The 12,846-nt window shown below is 40.4% G+C and overlaps 1 protein-coding gene across 4 annotated transcripts in view; it reads right to left on the reverse strand.

The window, feature by feature from the left end:
• Positions 1-12,846, reverse strand: part of SEMA6D (semaphorin 6D) — a 246,991-nt gene that overhangs the window by 69,256 nt on the left and 164,889 nt on the right. For 2 of the 4 annotated variants that reach the window (XM_085070611.1, XM_085070613.1), the window contains one exon: positions 2,271-2,381. The exons of the other annotated variants lie outside the window; for them this stretch is intronic. The gene's annotated coding sequence lies outside the window, so the exon portion shown is untranslated. The remainder of the gene's footprint in view (positions 1-2,270; positions 2,382-12,846) is intronic. 4 annotated transcript variants of the gene reach the window in all.

Here is a 12,846-nt window from a genome sequence, read left to right on the forward strand (position 1 = left end):
CAATGAATGTAACTTCAGGAGAAGAGTGTGTCTGAAGTTAAGAGGATGCTGAAATACTTATTTTCAAAACCAGTGAAACTGTTAAAGACAATATTCTATTCTGCTTCACTGAATACTCAGCCTTCTCTGGTTGTGAACTCTTGTTTTTGCTTTCCTTGAGGAAGGATTATATATTTCTTTAATTAGGTTTAAAAATGTTATCGTTGATTTGAAACCACATCTACATACACTTATTAACAATGTCTGTTTTCCAGGAAGGCCACTTTACTGTGTTTTTATGCAGCTCTTATTCTAATCTTGTTTATTTTTCAGTGCATAGAAACATCTATGATTCATGTTTGGGGGAGAGGGGAATGAGGGGAATGAACTAATGTATCTTTTTCTCTCATTTTCTTTTTTAAACTCCTGAGGCTCAACTATGTCTGATATATTAAAGACCATGTAGGTTTAATGAAATCCATTTATGATTTTATGAGTAAAATCTGTCCCTCAGCACCACTTAAGCTCACACATAGGCCACCACAACACAACTGGTGGCATGCTTGTGTGGGAGAGGTCTTGCTCCTGCTCTTTCAGAGGGGTGAACTGGAGTTGCCAGCACTGACATCCCGTTTTCATTCACGTGGCCATCACACTCTCCTCTGCAAGTGCCAAGCGATGGCACTGCAGGGAGAGCGAGCACCATCTGTCTCCACTGCATGTGCTCCCCATGTGATGCTTCGCAGTGGGAAGGGAGGGTGGTCTTTGAGGAGGCTGCTGCTCCTGCTGCTGCCTCTGCTCCTCCTGTGCTGGCCCAGAGCAGTGCCCAGGGATGGCAGGAAGGGCTCTCATGTGCCCAAAAAGGACCACTGGAGGGGAGCTGTGCCAGGGAGAGCGCAGGGGCACGTTACAGCACCAAACTGCGTGCTGAGAACTGAACTGACTGCCTGCATCACCACACACCCCTGGATCCAGTGTGTGCCTCTTGGGGCTAGTGGCAAACACACAAACTGTTCCCAGATTTTGGGGGAAATAATCTGTGTCTGTTTCACAAGTCAGAATTTTCCAAATAATGTAGCAAATTGGGAGGGGGAAAGTGACAGGTAAGTTTTAGAGTTCAGCTCAAACCTAGCTTGAATCTACTTAAACCATCAGTCGATTGCTAGTATAATAATAATCCTCAGCAGCATTTTACTGTTCCAAGTAGATATTAAGAGTAAATGTTTGGACATCATATATTCTGGATAAAAATTATTTCTAATAATAATCAATTTCTTTCATTCTCATTTTTTTCTGTGTAACTTGCAATTACCTTTCTAACAGTTTCACTCAAACTGCAAAACACTGCAGAAGATTTTTGAATTAAACTTACATCATTTTATCAGCTCTGTTACTGAGACTTTTATGATACAAGCTACTTGGGATATTTAATTTATTTAAGCTATGATTTCCTGAATTCTACAAATAGTTTAATTCACTGTTGTCTATTTTGAAAAGTTTGGTATTTCAAAATGAGTCTATGAAATCCTGATTAAAGGAAAATCCTTAAGCGCACGTTCAACCTTAAGCATGTGATTCAATTGAAATAAATGGCTCTACTTGCATATTCAAAGGTAAGCATGTGCTTACTGCTTTGTTGAGTTGGGGCCTCAGACATTTCCAGAGATTTTAATATCACATTTGCAAACCAGATGGTAGTGCCTTAGTTTAGCAACAATGGAGCAAAGTGTCCTTCGTTTATACTTTAATCTCAGAAAATGAGATCAAGACGTTTTCAGCAACTAGTTGATTGATACTATATGAAAGCTGAACAACCTTGTTAATTAGGCAGTCCTGCTGGAGTGTCTGAAGTGCACGGCAAACCATAATTAAAAGATACCATTACAGTGATCTGTGGAGGCAACCTGCTCTAACCCTCTCCGAAGAACTGGCTTTCCTGAAGGTGCACTGCAGCATTACAGGGGAACACAAAAGAGCTCTGCCATGTGATCCAGCTACAGAGGTTAGCAGCTTTCAGTTGTATAAAAGGATTAATCAGACTGGAAAACTAAAGACAAAAACTAGCTTTCTCCAGCTAAAGATCTGAGTATTCAGCAACTGCATTCCAATTTATTTGTTTGGATTCCCCAGTTCACAAACACAAACAAATAAAGTAACTTTGCGGACTCCAGAAGGCTCCAACTAATGCCCTGTGAAGAGATCCTTTTTGTCACCGCAGAAAGACACGGATGGCTGATGAAAGTTTCTCATCTGCACTGGCCCGAGGCAATGAATATTCAAGAGGTGCTTACCTTACCCAGCGGACAAAATCTTCAAGGAAATTGGAAGCCGGAAAGGAGAGGCAAGAAGGTCAAGTTCATATAATCACTTGTCTTGTAGACACTGAATTTGTTGCGACTGTCCTGAAATAGTTTCATTAGGCTACAGTCAGAACTGGAAACTTCAGCAAACCAACTTTATCTTTAGATAAGTTTTCCACAGCTACTTAGTAACTTGCTTGGTTTGCAGATCACATTCTGCGTTTTCAACTCGCTCAGCAAGCTTAGAACAAAACTCACAGATGGATGCACTATTTTGATGCAATTAACAGTATATTTAGATATACTTAAACTATACTTCTGGAGTTCGTATAGAAATGCTTAGTTTAAAATAACACTGAGACAATTGATGTTTCCTTAGTTTTAATTACTGCAAAATTTGTATCCACTTTCTGAGATCTGGAGGCTGATTTTGGCTTGGATATTTGTTTTGTCTTTATTCAAAGACACTTTGTGCAATTGAAAATATCCTTTCCAGAGATGGCAAAACGTGATGTAAAAAAACCATCTCAGTCAAAACTCGGAATACTAGATAAACCAGAAAGTGTTAAAATAGCTGGGACTGTGTAGAATAAACCCCGTCTATGTTGCTAAGTTTAACTGAGAAAATCTTTTTCTCCAGCAATATCAGTTGCTCTGTAGGTAATATTGTTTCTACTTCATCACATACCAGCATTCAAAACACAGTCTATTTCAAAAACTGCAAAAGCAAAACAATGGAAGCATGTTAAAACCCTATTATTTATTTAAAACCGGTAAAGAATGTGTCTTAAGTTATACAAAATTACCATATTTTTATTGGTTTTAAGCTCTGGGAGGAAATGTGTATGCAATTATAGTATGTCATCTACATCTGTCTGCTGAGTTTATAGTAAGAATAAATTGTGGTTAATCATGTATAGTCTTGTATTTGCTCATAACCACAACAGCGATATGTATGCATGGAGCATCCTGCTGTTTGTTATTGGATTTTTCCTAATTCATATAGTATTTCATGTTTTGCTACTGACAACATAAAGCTTTCAGTCTTGCATGCATTAAATAAAATCACATTATTAAAGTGACCAAAGTTTCCAAACCTTCCTGATGATCATAATATACATAGGGATTTGCACAGCTTTGGAGTGGGGGATGTGTGTGTGTGTGTCTTTGTGTGTTACATAAGTAACAATGAATATTAGGCATGCCTCCTGATAAAATAGTCCAAAATAGGAAAGAATATTCTTATTTACAGTTTGACATTCGTGGGTTTTTCTCTCAATTTCCAAGTGTAGATTTTTAGAATTAACCTTGCACTCAGTGAGGAAAATTCCCTTAGGCACTATCCTTTCTGAGGCTGACTCACCTTTGTGATTAATTTTTTTTACCCATGTCTATGCCATTTGAACATCTTTGATAGCTTTTCATGTGAACAGTAGAAAAATCTGTCTTTTTAAAAATACAAAACTAAGAGGCAAAAATTTAATTGCTCTGCTCATAAAATTATTTCATTGCATTTTGCCTTTCCAGTACTCAAACACAGCAGACGTGGTGTTCTTTGAATCTGGACCATGTGAAGAGCCAAGCCACCCACGAGGTGAGAGCTCCTCTAGCTCTTGGGTAGGTAATGGGAAGGACATGGTTACCTTTCCATGAGCTGTGTGCTGAGGAGATCCTGGTTTTAATTATTCATTACTTGGCTTTCTCCTGGGAGGTTAGCACTTGTGACTACAACCTGTCACAAAGTGTGGTGTCACTACACATGTTCTGCTACATCCAAAGGACTTGTGATGTGCCACGTGGTTATGGCCAGTAGTAATGGAATCTAAGATCTGACTTGATGTACATTTTGATTTTCTTGCTTGGAGTCAGTATATACAGAATAAAAATATTTGGGGCTCTGGGCCTGAACTTATGACACTGGAGGGAGGCATGAGATACACTCACTTTCAGACACTTTCCTGTGTCTATGGATACACTCGAAATACAAACGCCCTCATTGCCCAGAAATACCAGATGCAGAGAAAACAGTTTTCTACTGACTGAGTTTGCACTTCTCCAATTCCTTTTTTAAAAGGATATATTTAGATTAAGAATTAATATTCCAATTGGTTGATTTGCAGGGAGTTCTGCATGGTATTTAGATGCTAATTACCGCACAATTAGAGGGCTAAGGTCAGGCACATCTTCCAGTAATGGAGCACAGAAATTTACAGTGTTAAAATATCAAAATTATCCACAAATACAGATATCAGAAGGCTTTCAAAAAGACTATTGCACATGGGTTACTGCAGTTCAGAGGGCAAACCTTGCCCTTGTTAATTATACTTAAGTCAAAGTAAGACCGTAATGCCTGCAGAGCAGAGCAGTGCAGGTTACATGCTCCTCACACTGAGAGCCAGCAGGCACACATTTGGGGTTTGGCACTTATGCTTTGTCTCGCTCTTTTCTCTGGCCAAGCACCACACAGACCCATTCAAAATTTTTCACTGACTACCACACGATAGATCTGCATGTTTTTTACTCAGACACTCAAGGGGAAATTACAGTGTAAACAGAGTTAATAGCATCTCTATCATGTCTTACATTCAGCTCTGAAATCTGGGTGGAGGAGAAGAATTTCTACATTAAGCAGTGCTGGCATAAGAAGGCAAAACAGTCATAAAGCATTTGAGATTTGGGTGCACAGGCAGGGCACAATCTGTTTTATTGCCACCACACCGTATGATCTGAACCTTTGCAAAAGCAGGCTACAGGAAACACACAGATTTTTATTCTTCAATGTGTTACAAAGAGGAAACGCAGGTTCTTTTCTGGTTTGGAACATCTAAAACCTTCCCTACATTAGGAATAGGACTTCTGTTTCCTTCCCACTAACAGGCTAGTCCAAAGGTGCTACTATTTTGCATTCAATGCTGCTGAAATGATATCTGAACTGGAAAACCAATGAAATTATATCTGAAGAAAAACTCTTTTTTTTTTTCTTTACTGCCTGAATGGAAAATAACTAATAAGACCAGCAGAAGGGAAAGTGGTCTCATGCCCACTGCTTCTCACTGAATCACTTATGGGCAAAGGCAGCAGCACCTGGCTCAGGTCAGGTGCCAGGGCTGCTGCTGCTGCCCCAGTTCTGTGAGTATGTGTGGGAGAGGAACCAAGGTCTGGGGAATCTTCCTCCAGCCCGAGTGATGAAGGGCCCTTGTCCTGAATAACAGGATTAGCTTCGCTTCCCAAATGAATGGTGTCGTGCTCTATTCAGCTGTGACCAGAGCAACATTCATCAGCAACTGCAAAACACCTTCTTTGTCCTTCTAGGGAAGGAAACGGTCAGACTAAGTGGAAATTTTCCCTGGTAACTAAGGCCATGCACAACTTGGGAAATCAAGGGGAAGTTACACTACTTTTTGTTCTCCAATATCTTTGCAGGGGAATGAGAGCATTTCTTTTTCCGTAACTATTATCTGAAAAAATATCAGCTGGAAAGTAATTTTTCTTTTCCTTTAAAGAACCCAAAGAATGTAAAGATCCTTGTTTGACTAGGTGGGATTGGTGTTTAGTAATGAGACTGGAAAAGGGGCAACACCAATAACAGGAAAAGACAGCCTAAAGTTTTCCAAATTTCATGACTTCCTGAAAGTTTTGAAAGCACATGATCAAATCATACTGGTGAGCAGCAGTATTTCTTCTAATTCACTCCAACTCACCATGAACCAGCCTGCTTCCATGAGCAATCTTCTCTTCTGAACAGATATTATGCAAAATTAATTCAGGTGAATCTGTGAATAGTCGTGGAAACAACTCCAAAGACACTTAACAACTGTTGACATATTCACCTAGATCTGATGGCAAAAAGAAACACACTTGCTGTTGCTCATCTCTGGCAGTACTGACCCCTCAGTGCAAGTATCACTTGCTGTGATGTGTTTCCGATTGCCTTTCTTAGATAAGATGACATCTAAGTCAAGAAGCCTCAACCTATTGCTCTTTATCTTGACCTCAGTGTCAAGCCAATGATAGGCCAAAGCAAGAACCAAGAGGAAATGTTATCAGCAAGGCCTGGATGTCACACTCAGTAGGGACAGGGAACCCAAATCAAAGAGCAGCAAACACACATCCTCACTCTTTGTCTGCCCCTTTCCTGTCTTGCCTGCAGCCTCCCCTCTTTCAGGTCTCCAGTGTCACAGTTTGTCAGGTCCCATCTCCCAGCACATGGCCAACAGGATCCCCCACCGTGGGAGCCAAGGCTTAAAGGTAACTTGTAAAATCTGAGCTAACTTCTGTTCTCAGAATCCTTCCCAGATTTTGGTATCCAGATCTCTTCACCTGGGCCTTGCTCCTGCAAGTGGAGGGTGAATTTTCATGCTCTGCCCATGAGCTCTGCCATAGGAGGTCCCTGTGTCGTGTGGCTCTGGTTCTGCCATTTTTGACCCTTCACTGACCCAAGCTGATATGAAATTACCAAGGCTGTTTTTTTCCTTTTTCTGTGGAATGCCACTCTGTTCAGCCCAGCACTCTCCACACTGCAGGCTGGCTGCACTCAGGCCAGCTCTGCTCTCGAGGCTTCCCACCAATGTTAGCACAATGCTGAGGTACCAGTGCCAGCCCCAGAATAAAGCTAATTTCTCTGGGCTTAGAGCTCTGCTTTGACCTTTCAGAGCGGAGCTGGGCTGTAACTGGCCAGCACGGGCAGTGCTTGTGGGATTCCCTCAGGCTCACAGTTCCTTGTGGAGGAGCTCGAGAAGTTTTATCAAATAGCACAGAACTGCCTGGGCTGGTCCCATCACTCCCACTTGTTTCAGCTTTAAAAAACAAGACTGATAGCTTGGTTCTGGCAAATGATAGAACTGAAAATCCAGCAAAGTTTCAATGCCTGCCAAGAATAAATGTTTCATGAACAGAAATATTTTTCCCTCTTGATCTTCCATAACATGGCTGCTCTGTGGCAGTCAGGAGTATGATGAGCTCAGGGCATAAGAGTCCTTTTAAAATCAACACTTATCCACCAAAATTGGGGCTGCTAGAAGTTATATTGGACACAGGAGTCATTTTTGATGTGTAGTCTATGACAAACTTGATTTACAGATTAAAATAACAATATTATGGCATTTATAGGATGTATAAATTTAAAGCTGAACTGTACTAGCCATAAAATCTTGGATGCTTTTGTTACAGCTGCACCTAGTAGCAAAATAATACAGCAGCAAAGCTCTGCAATTAATAATCTCCAAGTATAACATGTTAAAAAAATCAGGGTCCTTTTCAGAGTGCATTACCAGGTGACATGAACATTGCATCGTGTCATGTCACCAGGCTTTCTCCAGGCAACAGCTCAGAGCTGACATAAACAGATGCAAAAGACTAAGATGGGAACATTTAGTAATATGGATTCAAAGAATGGCCATGTGACCTTATTATTCAGGTTTAACTATTGTTCTGTTTTGTATATTCATCACAAGGCTTCCACTTTCCTTTAGCCTGATGCACAGGAATAAATGATCACTCAGAACTCTCAGTCTTTAAGGGTGTGTGTACTATAATATTTCCACCCTATTGCAAATCAGCACTTGTCCTGTGCTCATGCACTTTAGCAGTCAGCCACCAAGAAGCCACTTACAACCCCCTAATTTCAGCATGGCCTGCTCTGCCCTTGGCCTGCAGATCCTACAGACAGCTGCCCTGTGCTGTGGCAGCAGTGCTGGTACCAAGGAACCAGGGAGGGCTGCAGTGCTCTCTGCCTCCCTGCACAAGGGGTCAGGGAAGGCTCTTTACCCCCTGATGGAGAAACGAGAGCTGCATCCTTTTGTACTACAAGAAAAGTGACAGTCAACACTACAAATACTCTGTTTACAAGATGTATTTTTAAATATACGGCTTTTTTAAAAAATATTTTCTCCAGGCAGACAAACAAGGACATTTTGCAATGCCAGTTCTCTCTCTAGCATGACTGAAGGTTCTCAATTCACTTCCAATAATGGTTATTACTGGGCCTGTAATTCTCATTCTGGTTTGAGTAAATTCACACTGGAAAACCCAACACTTGAAAAATGCAAGGGGTCAGCTGAGGGAGCAGACCCACAGTGCAGGATCTCAGCCAGGGACAGGTTTTAGTTCCCATTGGCTGCTCCCTTATTTAGAGACCAGTAATAATTCTGTGTGCACTCTGATCCCTGCCAGGTCTGTGAAATTAATGATAAAGCTGGGTGCTGCTGAAAATAAAAATCCCCAGAAGAAATTCGCAGAAAAACATAGAAATTGATTTCATTTAATTGTGGCTACTATGATGCCTGTGTTTAATTTGCAGCATCTTTTGATTGTATATGGTGAGGGATAGCATTAGCACTGTACTACTAAGAATTAGCAAGTCAGAAAATACAACAATCTGGCATTTCATACTCAGTAATTAAGATCCTGCTCACCTTGTTCACCTGAGCAGTCACCACTGGCACGTATGTAAAAATCACTCATTGGTCCTAAACCCTCTTCAGCACAATGCATAGATCACCATCCCCATTTTGCAATTAGGGAACCCGAAGTCCAAGTTTAAACATTGCTGAAATAGCAGAGATGAGAATAATTACTGTCATAGTCTTACACAATTTCCACCCAAGTCAGAAAAGTGAGAGCTCTGTAGTGAAGTTCCTGCCCTGCAAAAATCAATAGCTAAACTCCCTCCTTGCCCCTGTTCCTATTCACTGAACCATAATAATGACAAGAGAGCTATTTGCATGTTTAAAGAAGCAGAACTGAATGCATATAGACTCCTTATAATTAGTTTCACAGCAGCTGATTGCAAAAACACGTAATTTAGGTTCAAATAATATATACTTTTTAAAAGTCCTGAAATGCGCCTTGGTCTGTTTTCTGGCTCTGAAACCATAAAACCCTGTACAGTGTGACTGAAAAGTATTCCTCTCAAAAAGGTAGAATGCTGGGCTTTGGATGAACATATTGTGAGTCTGAAAGCTGGATAATCAATTAGCATCCTACTGGAAACCTGACAGCCTGTCGTGACCCATTAGGAGGTATTCGGTGCTCTCAATAGCTGTGGCTATAGGGACCATTTACACAGATACCAGGTAAGCCCCTACAAAGCCCAGTATGGTGAGGTCAGCTCTTTGTTTTATTTCTAAGTGCTTTTCTAAGATGATTTTCTCTCGGGTGGAATGAACATTGCAGTGCAGCTAAAAATGGCAACACTGTATTTCAGGTAAGTGGGTTGAAAAGTCATTCTCACTGGGAAATGAACTCATGACCTTTTCAACAAAAGGTAAAGCTCAAGTCGTAAAAGTTTGCATGTAAGATGCACTAAATAGATTGTTGAGTAATAGCTCAAGAGGGCAGTAACAACATAGTCTGCCTAACAGCTCATGCTAATGCAAACATAATGTGCCATGTAAAAAGAGATTAATCAACTTTTCCTACAGGAAAACTGACAGCCTGTCGTGACCCATTAGGAGGTATTCTGTGTTCTCGGTATCTGTGGCTACATGGACCATCTATGAACTGACAAATTTGGGTGACTGGTAACACCACACCAGGACCAAAATAAAGTCAGAGATGGGTGTCACATTTCTGGTCCTTTCCAGCACTCTGCTTATAAACATTTCCCTCTCATTCATACTCTTCAATGGGTGTCCACAGTGTGCACACATACCCATGCCTTGTGTTAGCTGCAACACAGTGCATTCACTGTGCAGTTAAAGCAGAAACCTTTCCTAGTTCCCAGAGCCACTGCTTCTGCTTTATGATCAGAAGCTCATGGGCTCAGTTTTCAGCAAGGAAGCACAATTAAAAGTGGTAAGGACATTCAAACCATATCTGATTCCCTTCACAAAAAACAGAGAAAAACATTGTTCAGATTATAATTTAATGTCAGAGATGAGTAAATATGATTTAACAACAATATCAGCACTCTTTGATGAGGGCAACCTCAAGTCGCTGGCTCATCTCTTCTATAAATTGGAATCCACTGTGATTAGACTCCATTTGGCATTCTGCTGTGCCTTAGTGAATGCAGAGCTTATACCAGCTATACTTAATGAGGCAGCAGGCATGCCTCCCTTTGCAAGAAAGAGCTTATCTACATGTCTATAACCGATTTCGTCAGTGAGACAGCAGATCCTCAGGCCTGTTTGCTTTCATCTGGATGTTTGAAAACATTGTGTCCTGCAGTGGAAGGTAAAATATTGCTTCACAAAAGGCTGCCACACGTGCTGTGTTTAAAAAAAAACACAACACAAATCCCCACTCCCCTCCTGCCTTCCACAGAATAATAGTTTTAGAGTAATAATTTCAGACACCTTGGTTCTTTGCTGTGTTTATGATGGCTGTGTTTTATCTCCTTGTGCATATCACATTGTGATTACTTTATTAGGGATTTACTGGATGAAGTAGCAAAGTGAACACTAAAAAATTTGAAGCAATAGTTTCACCTAGCTATATTCTAATGTAAAGGATGTTTCAGTGAATTAGAATCTCTCGAGCTAATTTATTTAATGGCTCTACATAACTCCAATCCATCAAAAAAACGTGGGAGTCTAATTCATAACCCCTGTGCTACTGCAGCTATTTACCCTATGGCAAGGCCAGTGTCAAATGCTGCCAGATCAGAACTAGAGCCCTAAATGTTTATTTCTCCAGGATGACAAGGTATACTCTTAAGGTGAGTTGGGATCTGTAAGTTGATCTATGAGGCCAATCAAGCCTTAATTAGCTTTTTTTATCCCAAAGACTCCACAAATCATATTTTGATTAAAGCCAACATCACCCACTCAATTAGAAATGTTGGCAATGCAGAGGCACTATCACAGTATATTTATCTTGATTTTTTCCTGACAGAAACTGTGTAAACTTGTCTAAATGTAACGAAACATGTATAAGATTACTTAGGGTACAGACATCTCCAACAGTAGTGCTGTGGCAGCTTAGGGGGATATTTAGCAGTGGAACAAATTCCTGGCTGAGTTTGGAGCCTCTTTTGGGTTTACATCTTTTGGTATACAGCTGTGGGGGTCACTTTGTACCTTAGCGGAATTGAGCCACAGAAAAGAAAAAATGAGGTTAGAAGGGACCACTGAAGATCATAACCAAGTCCAAACTCTTGTTCAAAGCAAGTCTAACTTCAAAGTTGGATCATGTTTCTCAAGGATTTGCCCAGCTGTGTTTTAAAAACCTCCAAACAAGAGATCCTACAGCCACTCTGGGCAGCCTGCTCCCTGCTCTCACAGTGACAATTATTTCCTTATGTCCAACTAAAATTTCTCTTGCTGTAACTTGTGTTTACAGCTTCTCATCTTTTCACTGTGCACTTCTGGAGAGATCTGGCTCCATCTGTTCTGTAGCCCCTTCTTTAGGCAGCGTAAGACTGATTCTGTTCCCTCCTCAGCCTTCTCCAGGTTAAACAAACTGAGCTCCCCCATACATTGGATGTTTCCACCCCTGACTATCCCATCCTGGCTCCCCACTGCACTCTTGCTGTCCTCAGGCATCCCAAACCAGCTGCAGTGTTCCAGATGCAGTCTCAGAAATACCAGATAGAAGGGAAAGATCAGTTCTCTTGTCCTACTTGCTCTCCAGCCAGATGTCCTGCTCTCAGCAAGGCAAGAGTATTACATCACAACCTTAAGCCTACATTAGCAATATTTTTTGGGCAGTTTATATTGATAGTGTGTTGTTTATATGGAAACCAAGAATCTTCTGTAATCATATATATTTCACCCATTAGTGCCTTACCTTATTATTTTTTTCCAGTAAACTCTGGCTATTGTGACATTTTTACAGGAGTATTTTGTGGGCAGCTCTTTCCCAATTCAAAGCAATGTGATGAGAAGCAGAAGAGATTGCAATATGCTAACATTTTACATGTGCTTTTGAAGAGGCCTTTGGGCACAGATGTTCCATAAAACTGTATTTATTATTATAATAATCTGCTGAAGAATTCAACTGTTTTTTCAGGGGTCTGAATATTGAAGACTCCCTAAATCTAATGATACTTAGTCTGCCCCACTTACTTAATTTTCAGCACTAATAAGAAATACAAATTTGAAAAAATCTGTGTACACCAAAGCATTTTAGAGCACCACAGAACAAGCACTGACTTTCAGTATAAATGCTGCTAGAAGAAATCTTCCAGATGGAATCCCTTCAAACTACAGGTGATATCAGAAAGTCTTCTCAGTAGAAGACTCAAACTATCAACACAGAGGTACAAGTAGAATTTAATGCCTAACCCACAGAAGTATATTAAGGATAGGTGCATGTGAGTAACAGAACCAAAATACATGGCCAAAATACTGGTTCATCAGTTTTTCTTGAAACACTGAGGAGATGCAATTCTAAGTCCATGTGACTTTTTGGAGAATGTTATTTTCTGATACTAGTTTGGAGAGGGGAACAATAATGGGAACAATAATTTTAACATCAGAAATGTGAAAAAATCCATTACAAAATTATAAGTGTCACAATTTTTTTTCTTAGATGATTAGGCAACTCCTTGCTCAAAGAACTCCAGAAATGGATTTCTTTTCAAATCTGGGATGCAGTGACTGAAAAATTTTCTTTCAGTCAATGC

This window comes from Lichenostomus cassidix, chromosome 10 (genome assembly GCF_008360975.1).
Source record: "Lichenostomus cassidix isolate B80296 chromosome 10, HeHo_3.0, whole genome shotgun sequence".
Classification (NCBI taxonomy): Eukaryota; Metazoa; Chordata; class Aves; order Passeriformes; family Meliphagidae; genus Lichenostomus; species Lichenostomus cassidix.